At 42.3% G+C, this 20,983-nt stretch overlaps 1 protein-coding gene and 1 long non-coding RNA gene across 10 annotated transcripts in view; both read left to right on the forward strand.

The window, feature by feature from the left end:
* IQSEC1 (IQ motif and Sec7 domain 1) overlaps positions 1-20,983 on the forward strand; it is a 331,221-nt gene that overhangs the window by 242,763 nt on the left and 67,475 nt on the right. The window lies entirely within an intron of this gene.
* Positions 74-6,694, forward strand: LOC113977222. Its single transcript, XR_003537289.1, has 3 exons — positions 74-946; positions 6,368-6,432; positions 6,629-6,694. It is a non-coding gene; the product is annotated as an uncharacterized LOC113977222 (long non-coding RNA).

Consider the following 20,983-nt stretch of genomic DNA (forward strand, 5'->3'; position numbering starts at 1 on the left):
AGATAGATAGATAGATAGATAGATAGATAGATAGATAGATAGATAGATAGATCTGAAGGATATCCTTGAATGAATGTCCCAAGATCCAGTTTGGATCTTAGAGTTTGGTATTAGAGTAGGACAAACTGTGGTGAGAAGACTTTCATTCTCTGAATGAAAGCTGGAGAACTGTGTTCCTTGGTTTATCATTATGGTGCTACTTTGTCTCCCTTATCAATTGCTCAGAATTCAGTGGATAACACTGTATATAATGTTTACTGCCTGGATTGACTAATACCTTGGCTAAACCAAAGCTGGGCTTTCTGATTCAAAGGGAGCTAAATCCCACTTTTGGGCTGATGTTTTGGAGAGCACAAAGCAGGTGCTGCACATGCCATGGTAAGAACATGGTCCCAGGAACAGAAACCCAACGCTGGTGAAAAGGAACCACATCTGCTGGGAGCCAAACGGGACCTGCCCAAACCTCATCTGAGACTCATCTCCCCTTTGCTTGTGAGCACAGTGCAACTGTGCTATTGAATAGATTTTATTTCCAGTTGCTTTTTCTATGGGAAAAACAAAAACAAAAAACCCCAAAAATGTGTGGGTATTTGAACATACTGGGACAAGTGAGCCACCCTCTCAGGGTGTTTGCCCAGTCTTTTAAAATTTCGCTTCCTCTGACATTTTTATTTATCTTGGCACATAAATACTAAGCCAAGCTGTTTCCCCTTTCCTGAGCTCAGTGTTTTTAAAGGAAGCTGATGTTCAGCCTTGCTAGAGAATTTCAGAGCCCTTGGGAGGAGGACCCTGGATAAGAAGAACGATGCACATCTTGCAGGAATGTCCTCCCAGATTTTCTGCTGCTCACAACAAACTGAAAAAATCTCAACTCAGAAGGACCATGTGATGCCAATGCTGCAGGTCTTGTATGATTCAGGATAATATGATTACAGGAAGTTTAAAGGTTAGCCTATGTTCTGTAAATATATGATCTTATTATATGAATTTTCTTATCCTAAGCCTGTCTAGAATGGATGAAACAGCATTTCCAAGTGCTTCACAGGGCCTGTCAGTACAGTGGAGGTTTCTTAGCAGCCTTGAAAGCATTTGAATTACTGTATAATGATATTCTGTCATCTCTTAGCAAGGCTCACACTCTAAACACTTTTACACACAATAGAAATTAAAATGGAATTGAGTAAATTCTGTCTCTTGAATTCATGGACTGTGTAGTGATTGTCTGGGTGCTTTGGATTAAATATAGGCTCGTGTCTATTAGAGCTGGGTTACCTGGAGTAACAAATTGTAACATGTAAAATGGTAAAGTGTAAAATAGGTCAGATGTGGAAAATCAAATATTAACGCTTTCTGTACACTTTTTTTTGAAGTCTGTGCTTCAGTCTATTCTTCAGAATATTGAAAAAGGAAGCTTTTTTTTACTGTGAATATATAATTTATTGGGTGAAAAAAATATTTGGCATGCAACAAGTTTTTCCTAAAAATTTACAAATATGAGGATGTTGGAGTCCTCTGCACATGAGCCATTTTCATGGTCTCATGATTCTTTGTTGATCTCAGTTTTCTAGCAGCCATGAACTTTCTCAGGAGCTGTGGGATCTGTGGGATCACCTGAGGAAAATTCATTGGGATCATATAAGAAAACACAAGCAAAAGCAACCATGTGCAGTTACCCTTTTCAGGGGGAAACGATGAGGTCACTGAGGGACATCAGAGAAAATATATCTTTGAATATGCACCTCATCTGTAGGAGCAGTTTCCTCTGTAGTTGCCTCCATGGACACCCCAGTGAGACATAAACCCAGTTTTATGTCCATCAGCCCCTGGGCTGAAAGATGTTTTGTCCTCCCCAGGTTTGTGCTGTCACTTCACACCTCGTCATGACTTCTCTCACTTTAGACTTCCAGAATCGAGTTCCCTGTGCCTGATCCTTCCCCTGAGGATGTTGCCTGTGTGGTTTTGGTATCAAGGACAGGCTCAAGCAACCACAGATGTCAGTGTGAGGGAGACAAGTGAGAAGTGGTGGATGCTGGCACTGGTTGGAACGTCATCCCTCCTGCTGTGGGGAGGTACCTGCAGAGAGGAGCTGGTTGTTCATCCTCCCATATCTCAGCAAAGCATCACTGCTCCCTGGGTGTGCCCAGAGGCAGCTGCAGCACCCTCGTGGTGGGTAAATGTCTCTGCTGACCTCTGTTTAGAACAATACCCGAGTGTACATTTGTTTCTCACACAACCAGATGGAATTTGAGGTGTGGGAGATGAAATATGAAGCTGGTGATTGAACTTTACAGCTCACAGAGGAACAGAAAACAGAGACATGTATCAAAGTGAAGAAATGCTCATGCTTTTCAAGCATATGAAGATATAACAGGATTTTTCTTGATGATCTTTGATAGCCAGCCAGCCAGCCAGCAACCTTAATTCATGGCTCACACAAACTGCTGAGCAGCAAACTTCAGGCTGCCTGGGGTGGTGGGAACTGGAACTTGCTGCACAAAGGTTTCTGTCTGCTCACCTTGTGCAGAGAATCCCCCCTCCTGGGGCACATTTCTAGTACCTTGGTGACAAAAGTGGGCTGTTAGAAAGAGGAGGAGGAACTGTGGGTGGGTTTGGTCTGAGGAAGTAGATCCCTCTGCAGTGGTCAATTGGATAAATGATGAGCTAATCTAAGTCCTAAAGCCATCAGATGTGATCTGTCAGGAGATGCAAAACTTATCATTCCTGCAGCAAGGGGAATTTAGACCTGCTGTGTGACATTTTGTGGTTTGTACCTCTGAATCTATTTTGTGAGCAGTCTAAATACTAACAAAATTAGTGAAATTCTGAGGTAATGTTGTGGCCACCTCCCACAGTTAGCTTGAGCTCTTAAATGTGCATATGTGATCTTTCACAACTTAAAATTGGTGTGTTTTCATTCCTTCAGTTCTTAGAGGGAGAAATGTCTGACTGTTTTCATGCATCTGAACAGTTAATGAGAGCCTGCCTTGCCTGATTGTACCTGTCACAGCACTGTTTCCCTAAGGATAGAGACACCAATTTGTGACTCTGTCCTGACAGCACAGAGCAGAGACTGCCTTGTATTAGTAATGTAAAAGAAATAAAGGCTCGTGGGCATGAAGTGAAATGAAAATACTTGAGACTTACTGTTGAACTATTAAGCCCTTCCTGAGCATTTTGCCAGCTTTGGTCTGGTTCTGACAGGTGCTCTGTCTGCAAGTATTCTAGAGAATCAGAACTAATGGAAATTAATATTTTAATTGATCTTTTCAGTTGTGCAGAAATAACTAGATGGTCTCTGTTCCCTAAATAAGAATAGAAAAATGTGTGACCAAAGCTGGTCACACAGCAGTCCTGTTCCAAATGATTGGATCACTGCAAAGAGCCTTCTTTCTTTAAATAACCACCCTATTAGCTGAAGAATGGTGGAACAGCTCTGGAAGGCATTTCTGTGACACTAAATTATGCCTGTGCAGTATCTAACTCCCTCCTCTGAACCTGACCTTCACCTGCCGAATTCTGACGGCCCCAACTTGAGAAACCCTCCCCGAACCCTGGGCGAGGTCAAGCCTGGCCAGCTGAGGTACTTTATATAATGCCTTCTGTGCCCAGGCCTCTCTGATCCAGAAATAGCAGGTTTGCTGTCCCCAGACAGCTGGTGGGACGTTCTGAGCACACCATGAGGCAGCACAGCCACGGCAGCCCTTGCATAAGGGCACGTTTTTGTGGCTGTGGTTGTGTGAAGAAACCACAAAGGCTGTTGGCTGTTGAATAGGTGCTTTAATTGTAGGAACACGTTTGTGTTTCACACTGAATTCCTTTGGTGGTGTCCTGGCAAAGCACAGCAGCTCTGGTGCTGCCCCAGCCCTGGGACAGCCTGGCAGAGCAGGGAGAGCTGCCCTGGCCTCACCCAGGGAGGTGGAGCTGCCCCTGGTCAGCAGAGACTTCAGAGGGTTCTGCCCGAGGGTCTTCTTCTCACTTCATCTGCAGAGCTGACTCCTGCACTAGACAATTAATTTTAATCCACCCTTCCACCCTGAATGACACAGTTCCCCTGTCAGGGTGGAGGAGCCAGCGGGCAGTTTCCCCTCAGTGCAGTGTCCATTTTAGCTCCTGACGTGTGCTTTGCTTGCCAAGACTCTTTCTGTACCAGTCAAGAAGGGTTTCTTTGTGGGAAAATATCCATTTTGTTTGGCTGCCAGAGTGCTGCACGTTTATGGACCTTTAATTTAAAGAGGAAGGAACTTTGGGTTGGAATAACATGTTTATTTCTTATTATTCAGTTCTGAAGCAGGACCAGAAGTTGGACTTGATGATCCTCGTGGGTCCCTTCCAACTTGACATATTCTGTCATTCTGTGACTTCACAAAAGCTGGTTTGGTCCTTCTCTGCAAGGTTCCATAAACATCCTCAGAGGACTGGAAATGCATTTTTCTAATAACTGAAGCTCTCTTTCTATTCATTTTTATCACCAAAAAAAAAAGAGAGAAATGGTTAGCCAGAATATGAGGAAATATATTTTCAATATTCACAAAATGCTCCAAACAGCTGCTTATTTTTATTTGCCAAAACAGGGTGGAGTAGTGAGTTCTGTGGCTGAGATCACCACCACCAAGAGAGATGAGGTGTTGGCTCAGTGGTGATGTAATCCCAATTTAATGGTCACCATTTTTTAATTCTATAAATACAGAACAGAATTCTCAGACTGTTTTTTCCTTGCAGTCTCAGCACAGAGATTCCTTGTTACCTTGTGCAAAACATCTGCAATTAAAATTCCCTCGCGAGTAGGAACAGTTTTGTCCTGGCCTGGCTGCATCTCTAAGCTCTGAACCTCTCCCAGCCATCCTGATGATGAATACAAATCATTTCATGCTTTTGTTTGTCAGCACATTAAAGGGCAGAAACAAGAGAGGGAGTTTAATTTGGAACATAATCGGTTCTTCTGTGGATCTGCAATAATTAAATGTGTGTCTACGGAGGGGCAGCCAAGACAACACCGTTCTTACTCAGAGCTTAACTGTTGCTTTACTTCAGAGAAAACTGGGAGTAAAATTTGCAGCAGAGCCCTTTTTAGTGCCAGCACTGCAAGATTCTCCTCCGTAAGTTCCCCTCAGCTGTGCCCTGCTGCTGACCCTGAACTGTCATTTGCAATAGGACTAAAATGCCACCTCCCATGTTTTTCCTAGAGCAAGCTGGCATTTCATGACAACTGGATGTGAAGTTGCCTGATGTAATTACTATGAGGAGTAATAGAGAATAGACATTTTGAGTGTCTGAGGAAATGCTGTGTTCTGAAAGCTTACATATTTGGTTGACTTCTGGCAGCAGATCCCTCCTGTCAGCAAATCCGAGGAATGCCTTTGCCACACGCTGTTGCTTGGCGAGGATTAAGCTCCAGTGTCCAGCTGAACCAGACTAATCCTCAGGCCTGTGCTCAATGAACTATTTGTGGGCCTGTTGCATAACGAGTCCGGGGAGCCCTCCTGGCTCTCAGGAGAGCCCTGGGAAGCTGCTCCCACAGCCCGTGTCGGGGCTCAGCTGGGAGCGTGGCTTTGGGGTGGGTCTGGTTGGCTTCGGGCACCCGGAGCTCTGCACCTTCCAACTGGTGAGTCTGAGTGGGTCATGACACCAAGGCCGAGAGGGTTCAAGTTGTTCCTGATTCCTGAAGTTGCTCCAGGCTCTGTTGGGTGGGGATGAGCCTCTGCAGCTGCTTCCCCCGTGGAGGAGCCTGAATTCCTGCTGCTCTCCAAGCACTGAGTCTGTCCCACCCTGCCAGCCGCTGTCCCTGCTGTGCTGAAAAGCCTCTCCCAGGCTGAACCCTCAGCTCCTGATGGATGGCTGAGCTCTCCCTCTTCCCCCTTTTAGGCAGAGTGAAATACAGAGCTGGTGTAGAGTGGAGAGGAGGTCCAGGAAAGGCTGTTGAAGCAGAGATGTGATCTTTCTTCCCCTACATCATGAATTGGCTCCCACAGAGTTTCTCTCATAGAGGAAAGAGGGAGGGTCAGGGCAAAGAATAAAAGATATTTCAGTTTAACTCAAATTAGCTCTTTTCTGAACGGGTTGACATGTGGCAATGCCCATATCCAACACCATCTGGCCCTTACTGTGCTGGGCTGTAAAACCAGGAGTACATCCTATACACAGAGTATCATAAAGAAAACTTAATATCACACCGGAGACTGGGCAGTTTTATTGTTCCTTCCAGAAGGAAGATGAGAACTTGCCCAGTTTTTATTCCAGTATATATCCACACAGTGTAAATAAATTTGAGGTGAGTGCTTTTAAATGCATTTTTACAGCTCGTTTTGAAGGTAATGGAAGCAGATTAGCAATATAAAACTGCTACAGAAAGTCCTACTTATTACTGTAGGAGACTTGACCTGAAGATAAACATGACCTGGAGTAATGACAGTCGTGGAGGCTGAATTGATGCAGGTGAAGAGCTGTAGAGAGCTGGGAGATACTTGTGTCTATACACATGGGGTAAAGTAGGATATGTTAGCATAAGAACATGGCTAAAAATAGCCAAACAGCCCCCTGCAGTGTGTGGCTTGAAACAGGAAGATACACAACACAAACTATGGAGCTTGGTTATCTCACAAATGATTTCTGTCTCTCTATTGTCATTCAGAGGACACACATGACTGCAACGTGCACAGCAGCATTTCAGGCACCTGCTTCAGTGAAAATTCAGAAGTAAATGTTTTTCCTTTGGAATTCATTTAAGAAGACCTTTCTGCTGTTGTAAGGACACAGTTTCACATGCTGCTCTCAAGTCAATTGTAGGCTAATTTAAAAATGCTGTTGCATCCTACCCTGCACTGCTGTCTCATTTGCCTCACCCTTGGGGTTTGAGAGCAAGTACATTCTGTAGAGATAAAAAAAAAAGGCATATTGTGTCTGTCTGCAAAATTACATGTACACACGTAAAATCAAGGGACTAAAATACTGGTTTTAAAAGCAATTTAATCAATAAAGGGTTATTTACTCTTTAAAGATTCAAGCATAACACCATGGACAGTTCAGGGCCAAGAGGACTCTGTGTGCCTCCAGCAGTTTCTACACCCCAGGGTAACTACTATGGCATTTTGTGTTGTGGTGAAATGACTGGAGCAAAAGGGCCAACTGGATTCTGGGCATGAATAATCCAACACCTCATAAGTGCAGTCTTAGTAGTCTACAATGAATATAATAAATATATTTATATTTATATAAAAATATTTATAATTTAAATATAAATACCTTTCCCCTTATTACATCTATTATATAAATATATAATTTTATATTATGTATAATAATTATATATAATTATAATATATTGTAATATATTATAAAATATATGATATATAATATTTTATATATATTATAAATATAAACACCCTTTCCCCTTATTTCAATTCTTCTGTTTGTGAAATAAGTTTTAAGATGCCTTTTGGAGCTGGAAAAGGACTGCAAGGCCTCTCAGATGGTATTTTGTAATTACGATGGTGCACCAACATTTAATGAGAGACAGAAGACATGAGGTTTTCCCTTCCTGGAACTCTTGGCCTGCAGCAAAGCACTAGAACTGCACACGTCTGCTGAGCTGCCCTTGTTGGATGTACAGCTGGAGACTCTCCCCAGCCTCCCATCCCAGTCTGAGCAGGCAATTAAACCTTGGGGAAGCTGGAGCTGGTTGGGGAGGGATGGGGGGTTTTTCCACTGTGAAAGGCAATTAGCTGTAAATTGTACTTAAAGAGTTTAATAGCACAACACGCAGCTCATCTTCCCTTTGCCTGCTTGTTTATACCTGAGAATTAGGCTGCGAGGTTGTTTATTTACTGGTTTGGAAAATACCTTCATCAACAAATTCCCTTCGGTGACGTACCAGCGATGCTCTGCTGGCTCAGCAGGTCCTGGCTGCTGCTGGGGCAGGAGCTGGCCTGGGGATCAGCAGGTCCTGGCTGCTGCTGGGGCAGGAGCTGGCCCGGGCAGGACGGCAGCTTGGTTACGTGGAAGGCTTTTCTTCAGTCCCATTTCAGATGGAAGGCTTTCCAGTGCCCTGTAGTGTCCCATGAGAACCAGGCTCTTCCAATGTGCCTTTGAAATTCCCACCCTCAGTCCTGGATCCAGATTTTTGTTTTTTTTCCAGAAGCTCTGAACTTGGTTGCTAAGGTGACTGTGCCAGTTTATTTAATTTTTTAAAGGCAAAAGCCTAATTTGTGGCTTTAAACTAATTTCTGAGGGTGTTGGTCCGTTGCTCGTGTGATGAGTATTGTGATGATGAGTATTGTGACCCTTCATCCAAGTGGGTTATTGGGGGAGGACCTTGACAGACTTTCATTGTCTATTCAGGAAAAGGGTTTTATAAATATAAAACCCAGCTCTTGGTATTGGCAGTAACACTGATTACCCAGGGAAGGGTATGTTGGATTAAATAAACTGAGGTTATTATTTGGGCTTCCATTTTCCAGATTCCTACCAATACTGAGTAGATATTTTAGACCTTAAAGTCATATATTGAACTAAGACTAGAAAGGGTAACAGAAAAGACTCTGAATCACCTCTGATCAGAACTGGTTTGTCCTGCTATTTGAACACTTTGTTTACAAGTATTCTTTTAATATAGCTCATGACTTGCATGAAGATGAAAACGTTATTCCGTTATTCCCGTTCCCTCAGAATTAAACATTTACAGCTGCAAATGGTGTCTTTTGTACTTGTAAATTTTATCTTGTTAATATTTATAAATTCCGCTACAAAACGTACTTGCACATAAGGCATTATTGTAGATTTTATATTTTCTTACAGGGTGCCATAATATAAAGAGTATAAAATCTGAGTTGGAACATGCAGTAAAAAATATATGAGCTTTTACTACGCAGAGAGGGAACAAAGTAATTACAGTGTGATGTGTTTACTAACCTTCTGAAATGCACTCTTTCTGTGGCTTAGAAAAAACATGAACAAAATGACATGGTGGCTCTGTGTCTCCTCAGCTGGGATTCCCAGATGGTGGTTGATAACAGCCAGTGCAGTTTCAATGGAACTATAAAGTTTTTTGGAAGTGTTGGACATCGCTGAATACGTTTACTGTGGTTTTGTCTCATTTTCCAGTGTTTTTCCCTTCATTTCATATGCTTTTGCTCCAGTAAGATCACACTTGTTTCATTATCCATCTATAAATCAAGAGCAACTCTGAAATAAGCCATATTGGGAAAACACAGATGAATAATCCTGCTAATAATAATCTTCTTGGTGTCTCATACCCTGAAAATCGCTGTCCTGTTTATCTGTGTGTATATTTGTACAGCCAGAATACTCTCCTCATCTTAGGATGAGGCAAAGTCCCTAAAGATGCTTAAACCTTTTGTTCAGGGAAGGCTTTTCCCAAAGCTGTGTGTGTTTCCCCACACTGCAGGAGGATGATTTCAATGCAGATTTGTCTGTGAACGAGAAGGAGCCTCATTTTATCATTCTGAGAGTGATTGTGCTGTGTTCTCTTGCCAGCAGGAGTAAGTTCTAGCAAGATGCATCTGAAAGATTTAGTGAAAAAGTAAATATTGATAGACTTTTACTTTCGTAAAACAGCACAGCTTAAGTAAAATGCTTATTATGTCACCTGATCTTAAATTCTGTCACGTGGGGAAGTGACAGCTTCATCAGAGAGCAGCAGGACACTGCTCAGAGCTGGCACCAGGGAAGAGCTGGCTCTTTGTGCTGACTGACCTAAATGCTCTTTAGCAGTGTCAGGTGAAATAATAACTAGTCTACTTCACTGCAGCATTTTAATATGAAATGCCACATTTACATGAACAGGAGAGCCAGACGTGGCTCTCGAAGCTAAATTGTTTCTGCTTTCTTCAAGCAAAGGTAGTTGAGTTTTATCTCTTAGAGTAGTCTTCGTATAAGAATACTGTGGGTATAAATACTGAATATAAATACAAAGCTATTTCAGTAGAGTCTTTGTTCCAGCACCTGTCTCAAGCCTCTCAGGTTATTCTGATTACTGTCAGCTACATCCTGCTTTTATCCTACCTGAGGAATTATAACACTATGTCGCTTGGTTCAATCTGAAAGGTCATTTGGATTATTTATACAGCAGCCTTTCCACACTGCAAACCAAAAATGTACATCTATATTGAGCCTTTTATTGGAAATCATAAGCATTATCTATTTTAATGTAATTAATTGGAAAATCCATATTATTTGCACTATTTAAGTAGAATCATAATACTGAGGGAAGAGGTTGTTTCCCCCAGCAAACTTTCACTCATTTTTGAGATTGCTCTACCTACAGAGCTTTAGATTTACAGCTTTTAAGGAACAGTTGCCAAGAGCTGCATACAGATTTGGGAGTTTATACCTGATGTATGTTATGCTTTAGCCATAAATAAAGCAATAATGGTAAAGATCTGCATCCTCACTCCTCCACACTGGAGCCAGGCAGTGTGATCTGTAGCAGCTAATTCCCTGGGGCTGATGTGCCTGTTGTTTGAGCCCATGGAATATTAGCATTATTTCAAAACTGTCTGCAGTAGCTGGGTTTTGAGCACAACAAATACAATGAGGAAGGTTTATGTAACTGTTGTATTGACAGCATGGCAGAGAGAGTCTGGGTGGCTCAGTTCTAATAAACCCACCGAGCTCCAAAAAGAGAGAATGGGCCAGAGAAAACTTTCAAAATGTGGCTAATGCACCAACCACCAGTGTATACTTAAAATACAAAATTACATCTTCAGATCTCTTACTGGAGCAGTCAGGGAAACCTCATTTGAAATGAGCACCATGCTCATTTTGGTCTGGCCTCCTGGTTGGAGTGTGTCTGGCCACACTTCACAGAAACAAGCCAAGAGGAGGTGCTTTTTTGTGCCTTTGTCTTTGGCCCAGGGGGGAACGTTCTAATGGCTTTGGTAAATTGATTAAATTATGTTTTGATTGATACAGACTTCGAACATTCAGTGTGTTTCCGGATGCTTCCTCTCACACAGCCTGACTTGCTCCAGGCGTTTGTTCCCCGTTTTGGGAATTTGCCAAGCTCTTCCTCACCAGCAGAGCTGCTCAGAGCCCAGGCTGTGGTTACCAGACCCCCAGAAGGCCTGGTTAGCTCCAGTTACATCCAATTTCTGCCACTTCTGCTTTCAGGTGAGGTCAGATCTTCTCTGCTTCCTTCACGAGCAGGGAGGGAGTTGCCTCCCCTCAGGGAGATGCTGTTCTGTCACCTGCAGCTGTAGGTGTGAGTCAGCATCTTCTGAGAGCAGCAGGGCACAAATAGTTCTCCAAAATAAAACTCCCTGATTCTTTTTCCCCCAAAGCTTATTGCATCCTTCTCTGTGTTGATATCACATGCTCGGAGTTGTATATGTAGAATCTGCTTTGTGTAGAATTAAAGTGTGAGGAATGAGCCCTCTCACTGCAGAGGAAAATTCTGTTCTGGACAGAGAAAATCTGGCACGCAGTTGGAATTAGTCTGAGTAAGGAATGAATCCCTGAGATTTTTACATGGTGATTTTGGTATAATAAAATTCAGCACAGACAAGAAGTTATTTTGTTTGGAAAACTTTATAGAAATGTCTAGACTTTAGCAGGTTTAAAATAATTAATCCTTCATCTTTAGAAGTGAATTAATTGGAGAGTGTATGTGCCGCTACAATTCCCTGCAGGACCACCATGGAATTATGTAAAGCCATGTACAGCATATGCAGGAATTTTCACCAGATGTCTTTTCAAGAGTCTATCTTTGACTTAAAGGAGACAGTAATTTGTGAGAGACTGTTCAACTTGTGTTTGGGTGGAGGAGGAACAGGAGGAGAGAAGGAACTGGGGTGGTGCATTTTACTGCACGGTAAAATAATGTTTGAAAATTTGGGAGAAACAATGGCCGATGTTTTTCCTGTTAGCATGTGAGCAGGGTTGGAAGTTGTACCATCATTATTATCTGAAAGAGAAATCTTATTTCTGAACACCCAGACAGAAGTAGCATTTGCACTGAATTCCAGTTTCTGCATGGAATTCTGTTGTGCTGGAGAGGTTTGAATTCAGAGCTTTTTATTTTAAACATGTGATTTTTTTTTTTTTTTTTTTTTGCTTTACATACCTTTGTTTGCATTGTAAGGAGGGTAAATCTAGGTCTGTGGGCAGGTTTTTATCAGAGCTCTTTTGATTATGTTTTAGGTGAGTTGTCACTGAAGGCCAGCCTTGATCATTCTGTCACAGTGTGGGAGGGCTTCACCTTTCTTCAGTGTTAATGGTGCTTCTTCCTTTCAGCTGCCCTAAAATACAACTTGCTCTCCACAATCCCAGTGCTACCGAGTACAGAGCAAGAGCTTTCTTAAGACTTTACCAACCAAAAAATCCCAACCTCCCAGCTCTGTGTCACGGAAGGATAATGGCACAAACTTTAAACTTTAACTGTCTTGGGAAAGGCCTGTAGGTGCCATTGGCACTCACACAGTCTCCATTCGAGGGAAGAAATAAGAGTTTTGTAGTGCCTGTCAGGTGATCTTTCCACATTGTTCAAAATGTACTTGTTTCCTGTGAATTTCAAGAAGAATCCGTTTGAAATAACTCCAGCTTGGACTGTTGGACTGTTTCATTCCTTCTGGTTTATGGGGGAGGTTTTGGGACAGCAGAAAAAGGGATGCTTTGAGTATTTTGCTATTGGTGAAAGCTAATTTGATGACTAAAAAAACCCAAACCCACAACACCTTCCTGCTATCGATACTTTCGTCCTTAATAGATGGAGTATGCTCTAAGTAGATATTTAATATAAAATAAATGTAAGGAAACATCACCAACTGAAGAGTATGAGGACAGGCTCTGCTGCTTTATAAGAGGGTCAAAGCAAAAGAAATGATCTCATTGATGTTTAGCCCAGGTAAATTCTTTGTGGAAGGAGAACCATGTAAATATAGGTGCTTCATTGCTGCCAGTTTTAAGTTACTTGTTGAAATTCCTTGTGGTGGGTAACAAAAGACTGCTGAGTGATGTGGGAGAAAAACCTCTGCTGCAGAGCAAGCTACTGATATGGTTTGGACAGACTCAACTGCTTGGGCAATTAGTTCTGTACATTTTGTAAATCATCATTTACCTGTAAAAACTAGAGGATTGAGTTGTCAGAGTATCAGATGCAGAGCTGCAAGATTAAAAAGTCTTAATTTCTCTGATTTGGGGTTTTTTTTTGGTAGGAAGACAAATAACATTAAATTAAGTATGACCGGATTTCTTGATGTTCAGTTTTAAACTGATTGAGCGATACTTCACATTTCAATCACTTTGCAGTTCATAATTTAAACGAAAGATGGCATAATATCCAAGCTGGTGACCCAATCAAGGAAATGGGGAAGGTTTCTAACACTTCCTATTGAGCTACAGTTACCTTTATTTTTCTTCTGTCTCTAGGACGTCAGAATTCTCTTCCTAGACTTAAATACCAGGGGTTTAGTTGATAATTAAACATGTAAGTGCTTGTTCCACCCTATTTTCTTCTTTGCAGTGGGGTTGCAAACCTCAATTTTGTGTTATAGGCTTCGGGCCCAAAGCTATAGTCTGCTGATGGTGAAGGTGATGGGGAGGTTTGATGCTATATGTATAATATCTCAGTATTCTCTGTGCCTTCCCAGGACTGTAGGATGGATTGCAGAGCCCTGCTCCGTGTGCCTCACATTTAGGGGATGTTCTCAGGCACTGCTGGAGAATCAGGAGGGGTTGGGCTATTTTGCACATAGGCCACATCTCACTCTCAGGTTTCCACTAAGAGTAAGGTTTTTCCTCGTGGTTGTTCAGGAACAAAATATCTGCAGTATCTGAGAAGAGCTGTGGTGACCCAGTGTTGGGTTGTGCCACCTCTTTGGTTTCACCCGCTGTGGTTTCCGTAGTGGGTTCTGCTCCTTAAGCTTGGCTTTAACTTCAATTTAGGAGTCCAGATCCTCAGTCCACAAAATATTGTTCATCCTAGAAACCTTCTGAGGATTCTAGATGGCTCCCCCTCTATGAAATAGCCTACTTCATCTTCAGCTCCACTGTCAGTACCTGTCAGGCTCATCAGACCCAGAGCTTTCCAGTGTGGTTTCCATGGAATAACACTGCCTGGAACTGCATCCCTCTTCCCCACCACCCACTCGGTGGGAGCTGATACCAGGAACTGGCCATGCTCTGCCCTCAGCCACCCCTGTGCAAGCCCATCAACAAAATAAAGTGTTTCTTGTAATTTAGTTTTCTGGCTTCCCGACAAGCAGAGCTCTGAGCACACGAGGATAAATTCTACCCTAGAGAAGGAGGAAACCTCTCTAGTCAGATAACATAAAGAATACAAATCGATTAAATTGCCAGTGCTCTTGCAGTCCTGTGTGTGTTGGGCTGAGGAGGAGAAGAGATTGAGTCCAGAGTGTGTTTCCTGCACGTGGATGAAGATAAATAACGCTGATATAAACTGATTCCCTGAGGAATGTTATGGTGGGGGCCAAAGATCACCCATTTACAGTGCATTCTTTTATCACCTCAAGGTAATTTTATTTGCCAAGATACTGGAGTTTGTAGCATGGGCTCCTAGACAGGAGGTGGAAAAGAACATATTATGGTGGTAAAGCAAATGAATTCAAATTTCAAATTCCTTCCCATTCCTAATATCCAACTGGTTAGCAGCTTGTCCTAAGATACCTGGGGTGGTTCTAGTTGCAAATTAACTGTTTGCATTTGAAAGGGTACCTACCCTTAACTGTACCATGTAATTAATTAGCATAATGGATTTTAATTTTCTTATTATCTAAGATTTAGATGAGACTTAATTTAGTCTAAGATTTAGATGAGAAGTTATTAAATGTTTCTGAGACAGGACAAAAGGTCAGTCAAAAGCTAAAAGTGCTTTCAGTGCTGTAGTTTATTGCAAATTAACCTTTTTGTTTGGGGTGACAGAAATGTGATTTCTTTTGCCATTTTTGCCTTTTGAAGGCAGTGAATTAAAATATGCTTTGGTTTATGGTATAGGTGCCTTGCTACTCACCTCGTGGGGCAGGTGGTGGTTGGTTGTGTGGAAGTTTTCCTTCCGAGGGCTGCTCAAAGGAGGCTGTGCTGTGTCAGGCTGCCCTGCCCAGCACTCAGCAGTGTGTGCCATTCAGTGAAACCCCTCTGGTTTTCCCTTGGTGGGGGGGGGACCATAATTTGTTTTTCTATTTTATCTAAATTCAAAACAAGGACTGCAGTAAGTAGTAATTTTAAAAGATGAAAACTTGGCACCTTGGTGTCTTCACACTCTCTTTATTCAGTGTGCAGTTGTGCCAAAATATAACCTTTGTGCACGGCGTAAAATTCAGTTCTGCCTTTCCCAAAGGAAACAAAATATATCCTGTTCATCTCTGAACAAATACGTGCTGTGCACTGTCACGTGCAAATTGTTTCCTCTGTTGCTGTTTTGCTAATGGTGCCTTGTAGAGGTTTAAGGCAGATCTCAGGGAAGCCTTTTCAGTGCAGGTCTGTGTCCCAAGGGCTGCTTGCCGGGTGTTCTCTGCGGATCTGACAGTGGGGACACGCTTTTCTTCTTTCATTTAACGTATCAGCACATTAGTTTTCTGCATAGAAGAGTTTCAAAGAGGAGTTCTCCTGGCCCTTTTTCCCCTTGCCATCCCTGTGCAGGTGAGTGTTGTGAAGAAGGTGATGTGCTGCCATCTGTACTCAACAGCCCCATCTCTGCGTTCTGTGCTGGCGTGCTCAGCATGACTGGCCACAAACCACAAACATTTCAGTCTCCTTAGGCTTGAATTTATCACTCTGTAGTAATAAATAACCTGCCTCCAAATCCCTGATGCACTGCATGCAAAAGGCAGCACTGTCATTTAGATTTGGTGTTTTCTGACCACTTCATCCCCAGATTTAACAATGCCTAGAAAGGTAACATAACATTATCCTGCCCTTTTACACCTTGCCTGTTTTTTCAGGTTTAGAGAGACTTGTGCAGCAGCTGCATTTTCAGGTGTGTGACCTGGAACTGTGAGTGGGACAGTGGCACAGACTGGAGTGCCCTGTCTCAGCTCTGCTCCACCCAGGCAGGATGGGCACATTTCACTCCGAGGGCAGGCAGAGGTGTCCTGTCTCCCTGTGAAAATAGCCCAGGCAGCCCAGCCTTTCTCCTGGGAGTTCCTCACATTCCATGGAGAGGTCACTGAAATATTCTGTGCAGCCCTCCAGGCTCCAGGCACGAAACTGTGGAGCAAAAACACACCTTTTTTTCCCCCACTCATCATTCCGTGTTGGTGTGGGGCGTTTCTCCGAGGGGTGTTGGTATTGCTTCCTCTCCTGTGTTTGTTTACATCTGGCTCAAAACACCATTATAAAGATCACCATGGAAAAAGTCAATATTTGCTGCGTAATTTTAGGCAGGATGGAGTTTTTATAGTTACTGAGTCTGGTTTGTGGCCTTAAGTCAATCAATGAGGCTCAGCCTTGGCTGGCACACAGCAGTGTGTTGGTGCTGCAGCTGTTCCCTGGGTTGGGTGTCTATAGGGTGACCTTAGGACATAACTCCTTTTGCATCGTGATCCCTGCTGGGAACGGGGGTTTGTTGGTTTGTTTTCCCTTGGTGATCACCTTTGCACTCACATCAAGCCTTCCTGAATTGTGTGGAACAGGGCCCTAGTGCTGGCACAGGATCAGCCTGAGGAGGAGCAGCTGCCAAAGAGAAGTGTCACCTCTGTCAATGTTTCTGCCTTTGAATCAAGTCTTTTCTCCGAATCCCCCCGTGTGCCTCCGTGCTGGTGGATTGGACAAAAAGGGAATGGAAATAAATATATTCCCATTGTATGGGAACGTAAAGAAATACTTTAATTCATAAATACTGAATTAAAAATTGTTGCATTGCACAGTCATGTACTAAGACAGAAGCCATGAAAATATTTTCATTAAATGCCCTTAAGTCTAACTTTATTAGGTAAATAATAAGACCTTCCTTACAACCTTGTTCTTACCCATGTGTTTAAATGTGCAGTTAGTGAAAAAGTGATTTTTTTACCTTAAAATTGGATTTTGGTCATTTTTTTAATTATTATTTATATATGGGAATTTCAGTGATGCTTGCCATTTTACTAACAGTTTAAACTTAGTGGTTGCTATCAAAATAAGCAACTGTAATGCAATCTGAGCTTCAAGTAGAAAAATTCCTGGGTTTCCAATGCTGCTTGCAGAAAGGCAAGTCATGGAAAATATGTACTTCTCCATGGCAGGCACTGCACATGTGATTTCTCAATATAGGGCATTATGCTGAGCCAGATGTCACAAGTGTTGGGGGGAAGGCAGTTCTGTGCAGAACAGAAAGTAGCAGCATTCCGATATTTACTTTAAGACTGACTAATAATTACTTTCACAAGCTTTCAGACACTATTTATGGGATTTGTAATTCTTTTCACACATTTCTCCAAAGAAACACAATTCTGTATTTTGCAGAATCAGAAAATATTACTAAAAAATGTTAAAACCAGTCATGTGCTTTTCTACTTGGCATTAATGTGTGTGCACAAAACCCACTGTGCACACAGAAGCTCAGACATCTTACTAAATATATGAATTGTGCAAACAGGGAAAAAAAAACCCAAAACATTAAATACCAAGTAAACATAACTGTGCTTTTCTTGGGGATCGAGAGCTTTGAGATGATGACATGAAGCACAACTAAGCATTGTTAATCTCAGCTGCCATTAATCCCAAAGAAATGCTTTTTGCAGACAGCACATTATTACTGCCATGAAATGAAAGCAGGAAAAAAAGAGGAGGCTGTGGGGGACCTTCTGGTGTAGCATATTTGTAAGGGATGGTTTGGGTGCCGTTGGTTTACACGGGGTGTTAAAAAGCATTCCATACTGTGTATTACCTCCCTGCACTACCTGTGGCATCTCACTGGGTGTCTTCTGTTCAGCTTCGTTGAAAGATATTTTATTCAGTGACATCTGCTTTTTCGGTCTTTTATTATGACTAAGTAAGTCTGGAAGGGGGAGCTCGTGGTTTCAGCTTCCCCTCTGTAAGGTCTGTTGTTTTAGAGCACCAGGATACATTCCTTACATCCTTGGTTTCTCTGTCTTGACCCTCATGAGCTTGGTGCCCACCACCCTTTCTCAGTAGTGGCCCCAAATGCACAGCCAGAGAAGCCCTGGAACTCAGTGACTTGGGGTTGCAAATGCTTTAGGTGTGTCCTAAGCTGTGGGAACTCTGGATTCATCGGAGAAGGTGGCACTCCAAGTGAGAAAAATGAAGGAGCCAGGAGGGAATTTTGAAATGAAGGAGGACAGCAGGGAATCGGGAGTCAGGAATCCCGCCTCTGTTCTTGTACATATTTCACTCTGAAGAGACAAAAGACTTTTATATGTATAATGGTATCAGCAGAGCTGTAATTGCAGTCACGTTGTATTTCTGGTCCAGAGTCCTGCCTTTATTGCCCTGAGAATGCAAATTAGAGATTTCCCTTTTCCTTTCCCTCTCACTTGATCTATGATTTCTGGTGAACAGAGTGGCCTTCTTGGCTTACAGATGAATTTCTTTCTAAGGGGCTGTCTGGCTTCTGGTCAGCCTCTGTACTGCCTCTAGGGGATTTCCAAGCATCCATTCTCCTTCTGTCCGTGGATTTGTGGGAAGAAGATGTTTTCTCTTGAAGAACCAGGGCTCAGTGCTGACTGACCTGGCTGGCAGCCGCTGCTCCTCAGGTATCGTTTCACTGCTGGGCTCTGTCAGGGCAACATCGGCAGCTGCTGAAAGCCCTCTGCTAAATTCTCTTCAAAGGGAGGCTACATTTGCACCAAAAAAAAAAAAAATATTCCACGTGCCTGTGGATCTACCAAGAGAAATTTTAAATATCTTGATAGTGTTATAATGAAATGTGGTTTTCTGGCAACTGATTAATTTTGTGGAAAAGCAAAACTGTGTCTTGCCGTGAGCTGCACTGTGGGGAGCAGAGGATGAACAAATCAGTTCAGGAGCAGCGTGACCAGCATTTCTGAGCTCTCTGAGAGAGACACCTAAATCCTGTTCTACAAAGCTCTGCCTAATGTAACTTTTCCCAGTGCTGTTCCTGGGGATGTAAATAGCCAGGCAGCGTTATGGTGCACCACTGATACACTTTACAATAGCTCCTCACACAGGGGAGCGTTTGTAGGATCAGCTACTGACTCTGAGGGACAAAACCAGGTCAGAGTAGTGACAGCAGGGAATTTTTAGTCAGGAATTTTGAGTCTGGTCTAATGGTTTGACTGCAAGCTGAGCCTCTTTAGGAATTGTTTCTGTCGTTGCTGAGATTTTGTACATGTGCTTCACAACTTGCTGTAGTTTGCAGGGTTGCCTGGCTTGCATGCTCCCACCCTGGATAAATCAGTATATCTTAGCATTTTGAAAACCTGGTATTATGTGGAATTTCCTTTTTTGTTCCAAAATCATTGCTCTTATCCAAATCTTGTAGCCAGGGGTAAGGAGAGACTTCGCTGCAGAGCAAAGCCTTTCACAGGTGAGGTTTCTTTTGAGGGGCCAACAACAGACATGGACCTTTTCTCCCTCTGCAGAGCGAAGCATCTTGTTTTATGGGAGGGGATAAATAAGCAGAACATGTAGACAGATCTGTTCCATTTTTAGTTCTCCCACTGATCTGCAAGGTGACTGTGAGAAGTTATTCTGTTTTCCCTCTGCTCTGGTTTATACTCTTTGTGCTTCACTATTCCCATCCTTCTCACAGCAGTAATGCTGGTTTATGTTTTTTAAGAGTGGGGGGCTTTGAGACAGACAGTTGCAAAGCACCACTTCGAGTCTCCAAACCATTGAAGTCAGTGAAGATTTCCTTTGCCTTAAATAGGCTTTGGGTCTGTTCTTAGGAGAGCAAAAAGACTACAAAGAATCATTGTTTTGCCTACTCCATAGCAACCAACAACATAAAGCCTTTTCCCAGATGTGTTTGTTTAAAGGCTTTATAAGTTCAGTTTAAAAGCCAAACTGAAGTTGGAGCTATTGTTTTATGCTGATTTTTGTGTGTTGGCATTTAAAAATTAAATGAACAAGTACACAGCCATAGGAAATGCAGAAATGTGTATGAGAGAAGATAAGAAATGCACTTTAGGGGGGACACAAAACAGGGATAAGTACAGCAGCGTGTCAGCTTTTGAAGAATTACCTGGCATATTTGAGAATTCCTGTGTAATTCCAGGTCACGTGGGAACATTATGATGTTTTATACAGTCAGAGAATGAATTACTGTTGGTTGATAAGTCTCATTGTGCACCAAAAGAGGATATGGTGAACGGGCACTGTGCTGTACATCCTTGAAACTGATACATCCCAATCTTTTTTGAGGAACACTTGGTTTACATGAGGTGTACAGGTAAGCATGAGAAGCAGAGAATTCACCGTGGGAGGGAGGAGGTGGAGGATCCATATGGGTTAGCATATTCTTTTCAGTGGATGAATTGGATTAATATCCCCCCAAGTCCTACTGTGAGAGGAATAACATGTATTTTGACCTGTGAATGCATTTTATTGTACAATGCTGCGTGGCTGTATTTATACTCTGCAGGAAGAAAACTACTCTCTGGTAGTTCCTTCTGTTTTTTTCTCTTTGTAACCCTTTGCTTTTACTCAAGCAAAATGCAAGATAAATGCCCGTTTCAGCCTTTTAGATCTTGGAAATAATGGTGTATTAAATGTGATTAAGTTGGGAATTACCCTATAAGCAGGGTCATAATTACTGTAGATTTAGATGGCATGTTGTACAAATTGCTGCGTGCTCATAATTACAAATTGAGTTTGTTGCACTCTGGGGGTTTATAAACTTTGTTTTAGCCATTAACACATTAAATAGCAGTGATTTATGTAAATCACTGGATAAACCAAAATTTCAGTGTTGTGCTTAATCTAAGGTTTAATTATATTTCTGTATTAGAAATAAAACAGGGTTAGCTTTAGCAAAGAAGGTCAAACAGCCTAAGCATATATTCACTGCTGAGACATTGTTAAACATGAGAATGGTAACGAAGCCTTTGTAAGTTTG

This window comes from Neopelma chrysocephalum, unplaced genomic scaffold, assembly GCF_003984885.1.
Source record: "Neopelma chrysocephalum unplaced genomic scaffold, ASM398488v2 Primary Assembly neopelma1_209, whole genome shotgun sequence".
In the NCBI taxonomy this organism is placed as follows: Eukaryota; Metazoa; Chordata; class Aves; order Passeriformes; family Pipridae; genus Neopelma; species Neopelma chrysocephalum.